At 46.5% G+C, this 19,022-nt stretch overlaps 1 pseudogene; it reads right to left on the bottom strand.

Annotated features, from left to right (window-relative positions):
• Positions 1–16,262, bottom strand: part of LOC122100781 — a 48,530-nt pseudogene extending 32,268 nt beyond the window's left edge.
• Between the last annotated feature and the right edge of the window lie 2,760 nt (positions 16,263–19,022).

Below are 19,022 nucleotides of genomic sequence, written 5' to 3'. Positions count from 1 at the left end.
GGAATTTTGAAGAACACGTATATTCTATCCTCTTACAATTATTCAGTTTTAAAAGTTAGGAGTTTCCATAGAATTGAACGGTTTTCTGTTTAGTATGAGGCAGTATTAAAATAATGTTTTTTTCAAAATTATGGCAAATATATTGTGAAAACATTGTATACTTAGATAACATTCAAGTTGATGACCCTCTGATAAAGGGGTAATTAATTCAAATTAGAAGCCATATAGTGTTCATTTTCTAAAAAAGTTAATACACATAGAATGACATTTACTATAGCATTACAGTGAAATTATTTGTAGCTTATTTTTTAATTTAATTTTATTGTCAAGGTGATATATAGATGGGGTTGCAGTACTTGTAAGGTAGTGAGTACATAATATGTCAAACATTTTGCCCCTCCCTCATTTTTCTCACACTTTTCCCTCACCTCATACCCCTCAGAAGTTGTAATGTAAATTTCCAATATGTTGTCTTGTGAGTATTTCTATTGTATTGGTTTGTCCTTTGTCTCTCCATTTTGTTGTTCCTCTTCCCTTGCCAAATTAAGATAAATGTATATAAAATACACAGGATACTGAAATCAAATACAGCAGGGGATAAACCATAGGGGAAAACACAAAACAAAAAAGAAATCACATAGTACATTAAAAAGAACAACGACAAAGAAAAAACTCTGTTTCCATATCTAGGACCTCATTTTGCTCAGCATCATCTTATATGGTTATATATACATAGCTATTGATATATTCTGCTCATCTGCCAGGACTATCCTAGACATTTCCTAGTTATTGCAAATGACAGAAATCATGGAATCTGTTTCTTTGTGTCTTGTTTATTTTACTTAGTAGGATTTTTGCAAGTCTTTCAATTTCCTTATGAATTAGAAGCATTGTATTCCACTGTGTACATATATATGTGTATGTATACATATGTGTGTGTGTGTGTGTGTGTGTGTGTGTGTCTGTGTGTGTCTGTGTGTGTATATATCATATTTTGTCAATTCAGTCATCGACTGAGTGGCATATTTGTGTAAAACCTGATTGCATGTAAGTGTCACTTAGGGTCATTCAAACATGACAAATGCCACTTCTCCAGATGTTCTAAAATCACGATTTCTAAGTAAGATAGGATTTTATGGTAGTACAAGTGTTGAGATATCTGCATGAGTCTAATGTATATCTTGGACTGAATTAGGCAGAAAGAAATCCAATATCAAATAGGACAAAAATGGTAGTGAAGAATATTCCCTTGAGAAAAATATAGGAGGCTGCCAGAAGTATGAAGAAATTCAGATAATTTTGAAGAATTTAGAATTGCAAGTTCAAGTATGTCTCTTTAAATAAAAATTATGTAAGTGGAAGGGTAAAAGATGTTAGAGAGAAGAAAATAACTGACAGCAAATCATTGTCCCAACTTAGAGTACAAAAGAAATAATCTATAAATTCCAAGTAAAAAAGAGACCAATATAATATGTCCCACTTAATTTAGGTACATGCAAAATATTTACTTGGCTTTTTCCTACTTTAATGCTTCAAAATAAAGAAGACATAAGAAAAGTTATGTGATTGTCATTACTTCAACCTGAACTCTAACTGTAATGAGCCCTCTTTTTCTCACTTTGCACTTGGAAAATAGTCCCTATGTTGATGATGTTTTGGCTAATTAGAGTCAGAGTTAGGGGCTTCTATTTGTAAAATTAACTCAGAATAATTTAAAACAGTTTTCCTCACGGTATCCAACTACATTTTCTGAAGCTGTACTTTGAAAACACCATCATACCTGAGCACATTATTTGAATTCACACTTCAGCATTTCCTGGACACATTCGACTTTGTGCCTTCCTTCTTTTTTATACATTCCTTTTCAGTTTATAGTTGTCCTATTGCCATTTCATCTGTACAAACTTCTAAGAACATGGTTCAACTACCACTTCTTGTGTGCACACACCCAGTCTATGTAAGAAGGTATTTTGTCCATGTTAAGCAATAGAGTAGTACTCACTCTCTGAGGAGAAAACTTCCACAGTATAACCCTATATCCACATTAGAGGATGTAGAATGTAAAGCAGTTTGACACAAACAGTGATACTAGAATTGAAACGCTCCTTTGGGACATTTTTTGTAGCTCAATTTGCCCAGGAAAAATATAAATATCCACAAACTTTGGAGCCAATTAGTAACTAACCAAATTAAGACTAGATCATAGATGTTGTGTTGATACACGTCACCTTTGTATTATTATTACATCAGAATCATTCCTTACTTGCAAATGTGTATGAGAAAATGAAAGAAAGGCATTAAAGCAAAATGTCTTACCTTTTTAAGCATTTAATCTTAGTGGGGACGGTAATGTCTGAACTCTTCCATTCAATAAAAGCTTGAAGTATATAAGAGCACTTCCTACATATAATAATTTCTGGCAGGTTGATTGACAGGGTTATTTCAGTATGGAGATATCTCTAACAATATCTTGACTTAAGTAGAGTGTATGGCACTTATGATGGGTCAATGGCTATTGTGGCATTTTCTGTTCTAAAGAAAAATCAACTTGAGGAGTTTTCATTAACATCAGTAAAGCTGTATGTTCAACCAAATACTTGGTGTTTCTTTTCCTACGTTTATAATAAGTAGGCTGATAAGATAACAAACATTTCTAAAGATATTTCAATAAAATCCCAAACAAATGTGGATACATGGGTCACTTGTGCTGTAGTTCAATCTATAATCTCGTGGCTAAACAAAGTCTTCCAAAATATTCGCAAAATAATTCTAATTAAAGTTCATGAGAGTTATATCTTAGATAGATAGATAGATAGATAGATAGATAAAAATAGACGTGTAGATATATATATGCAGAGAGAGAGAGGGAATGTGAGGATATTAAATTATATATATATAATAACCAATTATTAATTATCAAATTATGCCTCCATTTAATGAAGTATCATGTTTGAATACTTATAAAAGCATTAATTAAAAATTAGTCAATAACCTTCCATTAGGGGAATCATACCATGGTGCTAGAATGGAAGATATAAATCTAATAATTTTTATGTGGCATTCTAAAATAGAATCATGAATTAATTGCAAATTTAATTATTACTTTTATAGCATTCCATTAGCATTCACATGAATAGGAATGAGTTTGTCAGGATCACCTTCAATTTGTGGGTGGCAGTCTTGGCATTAGAACTCCAGGCTTGGGTAGTTTACTTATAATGCAAACCATTGGAATGACAGCGTGAAGATTTCAGATTGTTATGATTACAAAAAAGAACAAGAAGAAAAAAAACCCAGGAGTCACGGGCTCCTGCCTGTAATCCTAACTCGTCAGGAGGCTAAGATATAGAGAAGGCCAATTTGAATTCAACCAGGACAGGAAAGTCAAAGACATTCTTATTTCTAAGAGATCACAGGAAAAAAACAAACGAACATTAATTGGGCTGTGGCTCAAGGGCCGAGCACACTACCTTTGAGGAAAGGAGCTCAGGGACAGGGTCTAGGCTCATAGTACAAACCTAGAACTGTCCCCACCCCAAAAATAGAGGCAATAACTCCATGTCTCTGTGTATGGATGGATGATGGATGGATGAAAAGCATTCAGCAGGTTGCCCATGCCCAGCTCTCCAACCTGGGCAAGCTGGGACAAGCCTTGAATTGTACTAAGTCTGAGCCGGAAGGTTGAACATAGCATCCTTTTCTGCCATTTAATAAATGAAGCCTGATGGGACACCTAGCAGCCAGCCACTGCTTCCAGGGAGACCACAGTACCTATACTGTAGGAGTTGTCAAAGTTTCTGGCTCCATATTCTCTATCCCTCTGTAGAATGTGAGACTATACCTCTGCGGCATGGTCGCTATCACTCATTTATCATTCCTCAATGCTGAGTCACAGGCTGGTCCCAAATCTTGGCAAAGATAAGAAATAGTCAGCAATATCTATGCTGAAAGGGGTATGCCAATCAATCTCATCCTCATAATTCCTATTAGAATTGAGCCTTGATCTGTGAATATGGCTTAGTGGTAGAGTGCTTACCTAGCACGCACTAAGCCCTGAGTTTGATTGCTCAGTAAACACAAACAGAAAAAGCCAAAAGTGGCACTGTGGCTTAAGTGACAGAGTGATATCCTTGACAAAAGAAGCTCAGAAACATGGCCAGAACCTGAATTCAAGCCCAAAGACTGGCAAAAAAAAGTGAGCCTGGTGAGACATATTCTTCTGGGACTCAGAGGAGGACCGAGGTTATAGGTAAGAAGTAGTGTAGATGGCCGGTGCAGGTGGCTCACCCCTGTAAGCTACCCTGGAGGCTGAGATCTGAGGATCCCAATTGCAAGCAGGAAAGTCTATATGAGACATTTTTCTCCAATTAAGCATCCAAAAAGCCAGAAGTAGAGCTGTGGCCCAAGTAGTAGAGTGCTAGCATTGAGCACAAAAGCTCAGGGATAGGATAGTATGCAGGCCATGAATTAAAACCCCAAGACTGGCATGCACATGCACACACACACACACACACACACACACACACACACACACACACACACACACACACACACACACCAAGATAGAGCATTTGTCAGTCAGCCTGCAAAAGTTCCATCTCTAGCAACTCAATATTAAAAAGAAGAGGGAGAAGGGAAGGAAAGACATGCTCCACGAGGTGATATAACCAGTGCCAAAATTCCATAGGAGTTCTAAGTTGTGGATTCAGGAGAGAAGGTATCAGGCAGAAGGTGCAACATGGGCAAAGGTCCTGAGGTGTGGTGTAGAGCAGATGGTGTGGGTGGGATGAAGGTTCTGTGGCTTCAGACAAGTCTGGGAGGACATTCAAGGCTGGGTCAAGGTTTGTACTTGAGTCACACGTAGGGTACACGGTTGGGTCCCAGAATGGGGACCAGGGGGAAGATTAGCTTGCTTTTTACCAGGTACCCCAGCCATTTCCTGTGGCTGGAAGCTTATTTTTCACAGATCCTGACCCTCAGACCTCCTGTGCATGGAGGAGTCAAGGCAAATGCAGGGAAGAAAGCTTGCTTAAGAAAACCTTCTAGCCCAATGCCAGTGGTGGCTCAACCCCTGTAAATCCTAGCTACTCAGGAGACTGAGAAAGAGATCGTGGGTCAAGTCAGCTCAGGGGAAGAAAGTTAGTGAGACTCATCTTGCTAATTAATTACCAAAACCCCGAAATGGAGCTGTGGCTCAAGTGGTAGAGTGCTAACCTTGAGGGAAAATGTTAAGAGACCAGTGCCCAGGCTGTGAGTTCAAGCCCGCGTACTGGCACAGATGAAATAAAGAAAAGCTTTCAGGAGCTCCTAGTCTATTGTGGTGAAAGGCCAGATCAGCCGGGCACTGGTGGCTCACACCTGTCCTCCTACCTCTTCAGAAGGCTGAGATGTAAGGATCACTGTTCAAAGCCAGCCCAATTAGGAATCGTGGAGACTCTGATCTCCAAGGAACCTACAGAAAACTGGAAGTGGCTCTGCTGCTCAAGTGGTAAGCTGAAGAGCTTGGGGACAGCGCCCGGCCCAGAGTTCAAGCCCCATGACCAACACCTGGCCTGCTTGAACCTCCCTCTGTTGTTCTAGGCAGAGTACTTTCCAGTGGGCCACTGAGTGTCTCCCAATGTCTAGGTGTCTTATAAGTCTTGAGAGCAGCCTGTTTGGAGGCCATTAACTATAGAGCAAGCGACAGTACCAGAAATGGGTTGAGCCTTGGGACATGGAGATAATCAGAATGGCATATATCGTGGGTGTAATGTATATCTGAGCAGTAAATTGACATCTCAGACCACGGTTCTGGGCCAGGAGGGACAGAAGCTGCAAGATATCACACCAGGTAATGCCCACTCATGCGGGTATCACAAGAGTGTGAATTTGTCTCAGGAATTCATAGCCAGGTTGCTGCTTGTAGCAGTCGCTGTCCCTGGAGTCCCAGGGTTCAGAGGCATGCTTTACTCACCAGTGCTCAGGGGCAGATGAAGGTCTGCAATCATGGGCCGACTACAAACGAGCATCCGTACTGTCCTTCCCATGGACCTCTGGACCTGTACATGGATGTATCTCTTGAGAGTTTACTGTGACTATGCCTCAGGACTGTCCCCAGTTCTAGTTCAGCTCATCATAACCATCTTCCTGTGTGTGTTGTGGTGTGCGTATGTGTGTGTGTGTGTGTGTGTGTGTGTGTGTGTGTGTGTGTATCTGTGAGTATGCGCATAAGCATCTTGGGACTAGGGCTTGATCTCAGGGCCTGGGCTCTGTCCCATACTTTTTTCATTCAGGGCTAGCACTCTACCAATTAAGCCACAGCTTTTCTTCCACCTTTTGGGTGGTTATTTGCAGAAGAGAGTCTCACAGACTTTTCCAGCTGGGCTACCTCTGAATGGCAATCCTCATATCTCAGACTCCTGAGGAGCTAGGAATATGAGAGCATGAGCTATTACCATCTGGCCACAGTTTCTTTCTTGACTAAAACAGACTACCTCTCTCCATCTGAGCACCCATCTACAGCTACCCCTCCTAACCCTGGCTTCAGATGAAACATAACCTCTTCCCCTGAGGAAAAAGAAATGGGATCAGGTTTGAACTTTATTTTCTTCACACAGTCAGGGGCTGCTGGGAGCTGATGTGGAGGTCAGAGATCTAGGCCAGGGCAAGAAGACAGCTGTTAGAACAGAAGAGATTATGAAAATACAGGCTTACAGCTGGGTTCCAGTGGCTCATGCCTATAATCCTAGCTACTCAAGGCTGAGACCTGAGAATCAATCAAGATTCAAAGCAAGCCTGGGCAGACTCTTATCTCCAACGAATCACCAAAAAGATGGGTAGTAGAGCTACTGTAGTTCACATAGTACAGCAGCAACCTTGTGCAAACAAGCTAAAGCATACCACGGAGGCTCTGAGTTCAAGCCCTGGTACACACACACACACACACACAAACACACACACACAAACACACACACATCCTTAGCAGGTGCCAGTGGCTCATACCAACAATCCAAGATACTCAAGTGGCTGAGCTCTTAGGGTGGCAACTTGAAGCCAACCCAAGCAGGAAAATATGTGAGACACTTCTGTTTACTAAGCTACTAAAATAGATGAAAGGTGAGCTGTGGTTCAAGTGTTAGAGTGTTAGCCTTGAACAAAGGAAGCTCAGGGACAGTGCCAAGGTCTGAGTTTCAGCTCTAAGATTTTTTTTTAAAGACACCCTGCACCCCAATCAGGCCATAAATCCAGATTTTGGTCATTCTAGATCTCACTTCCGCTCCTGCCACTTCCACACTACAAGTGGCCGGTGTGTGGCCAGCACTGGGTTAAGAAGTGAACTTATACAAGGAGGACATAGCCAGGTCAAGGATAATGCCCCAGAACATTGAGGTACTGGCCAAACCAGTCTCTCATCCCCCAGTTGCCTTGCCCTAGAGTTCAAAATCTGTGCCTCTGTATTCTGGACATCTGGAATTGTCTAGAAGGACCTGAGAGGCCCTGCTAGGGCCATAAGATAGACTTGCCTGAGACAAGACATCGACCAATACTTCCAAGCCACCTTGGCCTCACCTCCCATGTAGACCCTGATCAACCTTGCTGGGTCAACCTTCAGTCATCCATGAAGCTTGATTTGGCCAGAGCCACTGGCAACCACCCTTCCTCCACTCCACTGCCAGCCTGCTGGGAGTAGGATATGCAGCCAGAGGCCCAGCTGAAGAAAAGGACAGGATTGCATGACGACTGAACTTGCCCCCCACCCAGAGGCAGGGGAGAACATATGCTAGCTGGCCCTGCTGACCCAGAATCCTCTGGAAGTGGACAAAGATATGGACAGTCAAACTTGGGCCCCAAAGAAAAACTAGAATATTCAGGTCTCTGGCAATTTAGGACTCATTATAGATCCTAATAGGGGGCTAAAGGCAAGGTTGCCATGGAAGAGGGGCACCATATGAATTAGGAATAGGCAGACAGGCACTCAGGAAGTGGACAGAGAAAGATGAGGGAAAAATACACGCACGCACGCACACACACACACACACACACACACACACACACACACACACAAAACAGGTAGCCCAAGGCCTCAGCAGTCCCTGAGCACATGAATATCCCAAACCCCGATAAGATGGCATTATTGTCCTCAGACCAAATGTAGACAAAACTCAGAGCCTCTCACACATCTGGAATGGCTCCTAACACAGCATAGCATTTCCTACTGTACACAACGTTATGAAGAACACTCAGCCACCTTATTTTTGGTTGTTGGTCATAGGGTTTGAACTTTGGGCCTGTAAACAGTCCCTCAGCTCTTCAGCTGAAGGTGTGCGCTCCACCACTGGAGCCAGAGCACCACTTCCGGTTTTCTGGTGGTTCACTGAAGATAGTCTCACAGACTTTCTTGCCCAAGCTAACTTTGAACTGTGATCATCAGATCTCAGCCTCCTGAGTAGATAGGATGACAGTTGTTAGCCACTGGCATCTCCCAGACTCAGCCACTTGCTCTACCACTTGAGCCACGGCCCACTTCCAGTTGGAGTTTGGAGATGAGACTCTCATGGGACTTTCCTGCCTCGGCTGGGAAATAAGATCCTCTGGATCGCAATCTCCCATGTATCCAGGATGACAGGTGTGAGCCACCAGCACAAGGCTTATGGTCTCTCATTCTTAAGAATTCCCACCTAGTCCTCCTCTAGATAGTACCACCTAGACACTCTTTAACCTCCCTCAGGGACAGCAAAGTGAGGCTTGGAATCTGGGTAGGACCATGGGCATTAAAGGCCTCCTTCACATCACTACCCCTCTCTAAGCTCCCATCCATCTCCTCTGGATGGCCTGGTCATCTGGGGCAGATCAGACCCACTAGGAAATCTGGTGGATGCCCTGTATCCCCCGCACCTACCAACTGGTACCTGAGGATTTCTGGGGCGAGCTACTCCATATCCAGGTGGAAGACATTAGGAGGGTTGCTGATAACCAGGTCCAGGGTTGCCCAGGGCAGAAGGAGTGTCCAAATCCCCTCTGTCAAAGGAGACACAAAGCATGGATAGATCTACTAAGAGCTACAGGGCATGGCCATTCACCTGTCATCCAGGTTCCTTGGAGTGCTGTTATATGTTGACAGTCCTGGGGCTTGACCTTGGGGCCCAGGCACTGTCCCAGAGCTACTTTTGCTGGAGGCAAGGGCTCTTCCACCTGAGCCATGGTGCCACTTCCAGCTTTTTCTGTGTATGCGGGACGTAGGAATCAAACCCAGGGTTTCTTGCGTGCTAGGCGAGCTTACTACTGCTAAGATACAATCCCAACCCTGGATAGCTGCTCTTCTGTGACACCTTGGGCCTGTCTCCGGACAGACTTGCCCATCTTTACTGAGTTTTTCACCACTAGCTCTGGTTGGAAATGAACATGCTCAGCTATGTTGTCCTTTATCTACCGCATCTTTGCTCTGTGTGCTTCCTGTCAGATCCTCCTTGTTAAGCAAGACCCCCTTTTAAGTGCTGCCTCTAAGAAGCCTGCTCCAATCACCCTGGCAGAGAGGGATCTTCTTTACTCTTCAGGCTGCTGGCCCTTTCAAGCTCTGCCTACCAGCTGGTGTGTGTTCAGAGAGCACAAAGGGGAAGGTCTGGCTTTTACCACCCAATTTCTGAAGGCTCTGATACACTACCCAGAGACCGTTAATATATCACACTTCGGAAGAGAGCATTCAAGGCTCAGGCAGTCTTGGGGCAACACATGGGACCATTTCTTTATTTGGGTTTGAACTGAGGATCTGGGAGCTGTCTCTCTGAGTTTTTGTGATCAATGCTGGTGCTCTATCACTTGAGCCACAGCTCCACTTCTAACTTTTTGGTGATTCCATGGAGAGTAGAATCTCACTGGCTTTCCAGCTTATGGCTGGCTTTGATCTTTGATCCTCAGATCTCTGCCTCCTGAGTAGCCAGGATGTCAGGCATGAGCCTGAGCCAGAGGTGACAGGCACCAGAGCCTTTCTTTTGAGCTTCTGTTTATCTCATGTCAACTAGCAAGCCCTAGTTAAAATAGTCATTTACAGGGGATCAATTTCCTCTCCTAGGTCAGTTAGTCCAAGGAGATAAAGTCTCTTTGAAAAAGGAGACTCTGAGTTGGCCTAGGTGAGTAAGTGTGTTAGAGTATGAGTTTCAGGGATACTTACTCCCATGTCCGCAGTGCCTCATCCTCCCAGTGGTGAGTAAATCCAGGATCCCCATCCCAAGGAGGGAAGGTAGGGGATGGTACTTAAGGTAATATCAAGAGGGATGATCTGATTTCTATCCTGTAGCTGAAGCCGGGAGAAAAAATAGACAGAAGGAGAGGTTAAGAGGAACATCAAGGTACGCCCCCTACCTTTGGATACAAGTACCAGAGAGAAGACTGAATCCATCCTTTTTGGTAGTAACATAAGAGGTGCCCACTATTCATTTATTTTATTTTTTGTGAGTCCTAGGGCTTGGATTCAGGGTTTCGGTGTCATCCCTGAGCTTCTTTTACTCAAGGTTGAGGCTCTACCACTTAAGCCACAGCACCACATCTGACTTTTTTTCTGGTGCGGGGGAGGTGGTTTATGGGAGATAAGAATATCAGAGACTCTCCTGCCTGGGCAGGCTCTGAGTCACAACCATCAGACCTCAGCCAGGATGAGCAAGAGCCAACAGCACCTGTTCACCACCATCCATTTATAATCCCCTAGGGCCAGTCCCAGGCCACCCACACTGCAACCTCCATGTTGTGGGAAGCAGACATGGGTGGGTTTGATACTTCAACAGCCTACCTAACTTTGAACATTTTTCTGGGTCAGTCTGATAGCGGCTTCCTTCTTATCCACAGCAATGACTTGGCTCTGTCACAAGAAAAAATGTCCCCCACGAGGTGTCAGGCCTGGGGTCTTTCCTCTGTACACCACCCCCTCTCCCCAAAATGACATAAAACAAAAGTAGACATAGAGTGAATTCATTTTCTTATAATCAATGTCTAGCATGATATGTGGTGGTAAGGATCAGAGCCCTGGGATAGTGCTGTGCAGTTGGACAACGTGATGTCTCCTCATCCACTTTCCTTAACAGAGAGTAGTGGAGAAGGACTCATCAGACAGACTGACAATGAATAACCATCATGGTCTAGCCCGGGCACAGAGGGGCTTACCTCAGGGAGCTAGTTCAACAGGCTGAGCAAGACAGCTCCTTACGCCAGCGCACCTCCAGAATTAGAGGGCCATCTTGGGTCCCAGCCACATGGGGACACTAAGCCACCTCCTGCAGCACCCATTCAACAAGTTCCTATGAGAGAGAGAGAGACAGAGACAAGAAGACAGACAGACAGACAGACTGACAGAGACTCTTATCTCCAAAGAACCACGAGAAAACCGGAGTGATGCTGTGGTACAAGTGGTAGAATGCTAGACTTGATCTGAGGGGCTTGGGGACAGCACCCAGGCCCAGATTTCAAGCACCATGACTGACAAGAAGTGGACTTCCTACCACAAGAAGTGGACTGATTAGCACCCATAGTCTTAGGGAGCATGACAGAGAAGTCCAGCCAAGCTTCCTGTAAGCTGGGGCACATGAGTAGGCCATCCAGCTTCTCCATTCCTCATTTTCCCCAGATGCAAAACTGAACACAGTGAAGGAACCATTTCCTCATGGGGATAGGGTAAGGATTAAAGAGAGCCATGTTTTGTTTCACAATCTCATACCTGTTACATGATAAATAGCAGGCCCCATCTGAGCCCTTTCCAGCTATCTTCCTGTCATATACTCACAGAATTGCCAAGAACCTTCTCTGACGACCGCTCCCTCTATGCTGGCCCTGCCCAGAGATGCTCCTGTATTGATCCTTTGTTTCCTCACAACTTTCCTGTGAGGAGACTGAGGGCCGATGGTTCCAGGCCCAACCCAGAGCTTCAACTTTGGTCAAGAATCGGCTGCAATGGACTAAGAGTTTGGGATAATCCATCTAAACCATTAGACTGAGCATGGCGCAACATGTCTTCCATCCCAACTACAGATGACCACGCATGGTGGCCCATGCCTGTCACAGGAGGACCATGATCCAGCCCAGCCTGAGCATATATTGAGTCTCAAAATGCCAAAGACAGAAAGATTTAGCTCCCATGGTAGAAGACTTGACAGGAAAACCTAGGCCTTGAGTTCAAACTCTAATATACCAAAAAGAATCAGAGGCCTGGTGCCAGAGGCTCATGCCTATAATTCTAGCTACTCAGAAGGCTGAGATCTGGAGATCACAGGTCAAGATTTAAAATAAGGTTGGCCTCGCCCCTCAGACGTCATGATCAGAAGACCCAGAGTCTGACCAATGCCAATACGCTCCATACTAACAGGGCTCACATCCTTACTAAATGCTGGTCACACTCTCTGTCCCCCTGGGGAGCCACTCCCTGAGGGCCCCACCCCCAGGTCCTCCCAAGCTCCCCTGCCACCACCAGGCCCAAGCGAGTAGACAGTTCCAGGGCACAAAGTTCCCTTGGTCTTATAATTTAATGGTGTTGAGTCCCCTTCAAGCATCTCACCCTTCCAAGCCCCCAGACTTCAGCCACAAAGCCCATGCACACCCCCCCCAAGATAGTGGTTAGAAGTTACCAAAGGGCCCAGCGCTCCTTTTTGCAACCCACTTCTACACACACTCACTCACACACAAACATACAAAAAAACACACACACACACACACAAGGCCCGGCACGGGTGGCTCCTCTCTGTCATCCTACTTACTCAGGAGGCTGAGGTCTGAGGATCACTTTTAAAAGCCAGCCCTTGCAGGAAAGTCTGAGAGGCTCTTATATACAGTGAACTACCAAATAGCCACAGGGGGAGCTGTGGCTGAAGTGTCAGAGCACTAGCTTTGAGCACAAAATTTCTGGAACACCACCTAGGCCTTGAGTTCAAGGCCCACTTCTTGTACCTTCAAATACACACAGACATAGATACAGACAGACAGACAGACAGACAGACAGAAACACACACACACACACACACACACACACACAGGGACAGCCCAAGGGGTCAGCAGTCCCTGAGAACAGAACCATGAACTCATTCCATTAGGATCACATCCCACCCCCAAGAAAGTGTCACTACTGACCTCAGACCGACTGTAGACAAAACATTGAATCTCTCACATATCTGGAATGTCTCATAGACCAGCATGGCATTTCATACCATATACACGGCTATGCAGAAAACTTAGCCACCTCTTTTTTTGTTGTTGGTCATGGGGTTTGAACTCTGGGCAAGGTCACTGTCCCTCAGCTTTTCAGCTAAAGGTGAGCACTCTCCCACTTAAGCCACAGCAAAACTTCCTGTTCTCTGTTGGTCCATTAGACATCAAGTCTCACAGACTTTTCTGTCCAAGCTGGCTCTGAACCATGGTCTTCACATCTCAGCCTTCTGAGTAGCTAGGATGACAGCTCTGAGCCACTGGCGACTTCCGGTTTCAGCCACTTCACATACCCAGAGGAAAACCATCTCATAAGGCCACAAACTTCTTGCAACCCTTCACTTCAGAATTTGTCACCAAGCATCCAAACACATCCTTTATTGGAGAGAATACAGTCACAGCAATCCCACCCCTGCTACCATTTGCCCACTCCCTGCCTACCACAAGCCACATCCTCTTGAAGCTGTGTCTTCAAGCTAGGGTAAACTTGGAGAGTTCTTAGAAATGTCTGTACAGTGGGGCAAGCATCTGGTCTCCCAACCACTGAAACCCCCTCTTCGACCATCCCACACCTGGACCATCCTTTGCAGGCAAATATGTTTTACTTACTTTCTTTTTTCAGTTGTGGGGCTTGAATCCTAGGCCTAGGTGCTGTCCCTGAGCATTTCAGCTCAAGGCGAGCACTCTACTACTTAAGGCACAACACAACACCACTCCTGCTTTTTTGGCAGTTCGTTGGAGATAAGAGCTTCAGAGTTTTTCCAGCCCAGGCAGGCTTTGACCCCTGATCCTCTGATCTCACCTCCTGAGTACCTAGGATGACAGTCATGAGCTACTGCCACCCGGCCAAAGATACTTTTCCATGCTTGTCATCCTATCCCCTCAGGAGACTGAGATCTGAGGACTGCAGTTGGATGCCACCCTTGCCAACAAAGTCCATGAGAACTCTTTATCTCCAATAATAACCACCCAAACAAGTTGGAAGTGCAGCTGTGGCTCAAATGGTAGAGTGCTTGCTTTGAGTATAATGACAAGGGATAGGACCCAGTCCCTAGTTTCAAGCTTTTTCTAACAAAAACCCACCCAAGAAAGGGATGCAGGTGGGCATACGCGAACTGAAAGCTCACACATAATACTTAAGACTCCCAGAACAGACCCCATCCTGCTCTGATTCTCTAGAATCTATGTCCTACATCATGGTAATCTTAGATCGAACTTACCATGCACCAAGTCAGGATGTTCAAATACAATCGCATATTCAGGATCCCCTGACCTTATCAAAGAGTCAAGATCTCTCACTCTGCTGCCTCTACACTGGGTAGGGAGGTGAGGTCTAGTTATCCAATCACAGTATGTGGGAATGGAAGGATTTCTCGGCCAAGGGACACAGACTCAAGGGCTCCAGGTCCCTCTCTCTCAGGAAGGAGAAAAGGGCTGATCTCTCCCAGGAATGTTCCTGGGTTGTGAGAAACAACCCTGGTCAGAAACCAGTACCTCTGGTTTTCCCACCAGCCTCTATCCAAACCTGCCCAACCTTCAGTCTGCCCTCTCTGAATCCCAGATCTGCCATCTAGGCTAAAGGCTGAGCCAGCAAACAGACCCATCTCTTCCTCTGAGAATGGCAATCACGGGGTCCTCGCACCCCCTTGAGGAAGTCTGGGGCAACAAGGGTCCTTACTCCCACCCGCATTCCCTGGCTGTCCTGTGATAGTGGCCAGCTTACTTCTGTTTCTGGTGGAGGAAAGAACAGGGCGGGTGTGTCAACTTCAGATTGAGCCCTGGAAAGTCCCAGTCCCCAAGAATGCACTGCACAGGCATCCTGCAGTGGACGATAGCCAGGTGGTCAATGGTGAACCCAATGTGCCAGGACTCTTAATAGCAGTGTGGCTGGGAAAAAGGCTCTATCACTTTTGGTATAGGTTTTCAGGCGAAATCATGGCAACAATGTCCTGACACTTCAAACCTGTGACCGTCTTCCCTCTTCCTCTTCCTTCTTATTCCTTCCCCCCCCCCCCCCCCCACAGACACTCCCTCACTACAATACCTCCCTAGCCCTTGGACAGCTTGTTCTTATCTGACCAGAAAATAAACTCATTGGCACCAGGGACGATTGAAACCTGGTGACCTGCCCTGAGTCCTCGTGTCTACCTGAGGTTGCTTCCCTCTGCAGTCGGCTACCACACAGCTCCTGGATATCAGAAAGTTGCTGAGGTGTCAGTAGCTTGGTCCTACATACTGGCTTTAGGCTCTGAAATTGTCCCCACATAGATTGTAAGTGGTTGGCTACCTTGTTACAGGGACTCCAAACCAAGTCTCACATGTTCTCCCTTCTTCCTTCCTTTCCTCTTTTTCTCCATCCGGACTTCCTTCCTCTTTCTCTCTTTCCTTCCTTTCTCTCACTCCTGGACCTTGAACTCGGAGCCTAGGTGCTGTACCTGAGCATTTTTACTCAAGGCCAACGGACTATGGCTTGAGCCACATATCCATTTCTGGTGTTTTCTTTTTGGTAGTTACTTGTAGATAAGAGTTTTACAGGCTTTCCTGCTTGGGCTTCAAGCATCCATCCGCCCATCACAGCCTCCTATGTAGCCAGGATGACAGGTATGAAGCACCGGCATCCAGCTCAAACCAAGGTTTCTTCATGTGCTGTGGAACCAGCACTGGAAACTCTCATTGTCTATGACCACTCCAGATCCTGGTGCACACTGTAACTCTTTGTTGGATAAATAAATGAGCGTCTGTCTTCAAAAATACTACAAAGTCCCATCCCCTTCAAGTAAGCATCCTGGTGGCTGGGGCAAAGCCTGATGTAGCTCTCCCACAGTTCTCCCTTCTCCCTCTTCCCACCCTCCTGGTGCCACAGAACTTAACTATTTTGGCTCTGAAGACTGTATCCATGGTGTGCTCGCTGGATTCCGGGGCCTCTGGGATGCCTATCTTCTCAAAGATCTCTGGCCAGCGGCTGACCGATAGGTGGCACTCAATTCCCCACTCAGGAGTGAATGAGGTTGCCATGAGCTGAAGGCCAGGCTCAAGGGGTCTACTCTCCTACCCCTGAGGCCAGCCAGGATGGCCCACCACATCTGGCCCCCAAATTTCATGTTGCAGATAAAGGATCCTCGAGGCATCTTTGGTTTCTGATTCTCCCAGAGTCCAGTGCAGGGGCTGAGAATTCTCTCTACTCACAGCTGGCTGCCTAGAGATGGTGAGGTCACAACCTCTGCTCCCCGTGACATCCTCAATGTTATGTATAGGTCGTAGGACCCCTACCAAGAAGACCACCAAAAGTCAGACTCTACAGCTGTTTTATTTAAATGGACTGCAGCTCGGGCCTCGTCCTACACTCTGACACAGCAGAGCCCAGGAAGAGAGCCCCGCGCTAAGGATTTACAGGACTTATGAAGGCACACAACCAGGTGCTTTAGTACTACGTGTTGCTCTGCTCTGAAACAAGCAACAAATTGTTACTGCCTCAAGTATTTAAGCCTTCACTCAACTGTGGTGGTCACACTAGAGAGAGTCAGAGGAGAATCAACAGCTGCTGCATAAAAGCAATCAAGGCACGACGTTCATAGCAGGAGACCATCTGGCTTGAGAACTCTGCTTGTAATACTTTGATTGTCATTGATTGTTGGCTGAAATGGTTCATCTAATTTGACCCATAATCCCAGGTGTTAGTGGAAATTGCCAGCTTCAAGCAAAAAACCCTGGAAAAGGTAGCATTTTAGTTGTCCCAATCAAACTTAAAGGGTTCCAAAGTTAGTGGACCTCTTTTCTTTTGAGACAGCCTACATCAGGTTACAGAAACTGGCAGTCAGCAAGCCCTAGCTAACTGCCATGGCCTGATACCAAGCAGGCTCCAACAGGGGAATGCACTTCCCTACCACTGCCCAGCTGGAAATAGCACAGGCAGGACATAGATTAGAGTCTGCAGGATTCCAGGGAGGACTTCCCACCAGTGCACTACCCTGGGAGGTAATACACACAACCAGTGGGATCCCATAGCCCACTGGCCAGATGCCAATGGACACCGTCAATGCCCTGGGTAAAGTTGCCCTCTCATCCTCAGTAGTGGTGAACCATCTGCAATGTCACACCTCACCACTTCCTAGACCCTCCTAGCTTCACAGCCCCTGCCATACTCAACCCCCTCCATCTTGTTCCCTAATTACATTTGGCAGACACATTCCCAACCCTTGAATTAGCTCCAACTATACAAATGAGAGCACAGTGTCCTGCTGGAAGAGTGTGGCTGTGGTCACACTAGGCTCACAAGCCTTCAGGATTAAGACAGAAGGTATCAACTTTGGTGTGTGGTTCACACAGGCCTCCTAGGGGAGACCCACGCAGGCCCAGCAGCTACTGTGGGCTATAGGAAAGGGGGAAGAGAGAGGTGGGAAGGAATGTCTACAGAAATATTCCCCAAAGCAGCCATGAAACAGTGATGGTGAAAACAAAAATTATGGTTGGTCTCATACTTGGCATTGCTGAAAAAAAGAACAACAAATACAAACACACACACACGCACACACAAATCCAGAACAGTGACTGTAGACTCATCCATGCAGCACCTGCAATTTGCCAACTGATCACTCACCTGAGCACAGTCAGGCTCTCTCTCTCTCTCTCTCTCTCTCTCTCTCTCTCTCTCTCTCTGTCTCTCTTTCAAGCACACACACACACACACACAAATAGACTCAGAGTAGTGCCCCTGCTAAGTTTGTTGGTTCCTCATCTGGGACAATGTACAAGCTGGAGCACGGGAGTTCCCTTGTCAGAACCAGGGGCTCGACCCAAGGAAGCACCGCTCTAATAATGCTGAACCACCCTGCCTCTCCCTTTCTCCAGGGCCAGACACTTTCCCTTGGGAATAACCAGCCATGACTCCCCATTCACCAAAACCCTAGGCCAGGACTCTGGGCGAAGGAGTCCTGAGACAGGTGGCTCTTCAGAGCCTGGACTGAAAACAAGCAGGAGGTCATGGTGTACCCAGAGAAGTGTCTGACCTGGGGTGGGGGCAGTGTTGGGGAAATGGATGATATCCTAAAGGCTACATACATGGATGAACTTCCTACTCCAGCCTAGATGCTTCTGGATGATTGGTGGATTTTGGGGAGGATGAGGAAACCAGATGTGCCTGGAGCACCAGCAGATGGTGGCAGAGCTTGGAAATGTGATCACTCTGTGAGTGCTGTTGACAGCTGGAATGGGGGGGGGGAACAGCAGTGTGTACCTGTGTTGGAGGGGCGTGTTCTTCCCAGACATTCACCTTCTATTTGACCCGTAGTACACTCACGTCCCTAGTGGGCTCTTCTGGAACTCTCCTCAGGGGAAAGGGTAAGCGAGCACAAAAGACAAGGGCTCCCACAGAATGGAGGGCTATGTTCTGCATCCAACACCCCCCCATCCCCAGAAAAAACGAAAACTCACAAGAAGGCAGGTGTTGAGGTGCTGCTCCCCAACTCTGACTAAAGCTACCAGGTTCCCCTAGGGAGAGAAAGGGTGCAGATGCATGGCTCTGTGGCTCCCACTGCTCTAGGCCAGGGGCTCAGTAGCGCCCCCTGTTCACCCATCCCTGCATCTGCCTTTTTCCTGGGACACTGGCCACTAAGGATGGGTATGGGATTCCAGGATCAACACCCACTCTCCCATCCCCCACTCCTGGGGCACATTTGTGGCAGAGTCAGGGCTGGCCTGCCTGGTGCTGGGGAGGCGCGTTTGGGACACAAGAAGGGAGGCAGGAGTCACGGGTCTGGATCCGTGGGGGGTGTAGGGTAGGGGGAGGTCGTGAGGTGCAGACCCGCGGGGCTTCCACTGAGGACCAAGACCGGGTCAGGGCTGCAACGAGAACAGGGGTGCAC

Source organism: Dipodomys spectabilis, unplaced genomic scaffold, assembly GCF_019054845.1.
Source record: "Dipodomys spectabilis isolate Male_0828 unplaced genomic scaffold, ASM1905484v1 ptg000601l, whole genome shotgun sequence".
Lineage (NCBI taxonomy): Eukaryota > Metazoa > Chordata > Mammalia > Rodentia > Heteromyidae > Dipodomys > Dipodomys spectabilis.
Note: the sequence above shows the minus strand (reverse complement) of the source record. Positions and strands in the feature narration are given on the sequence as shown.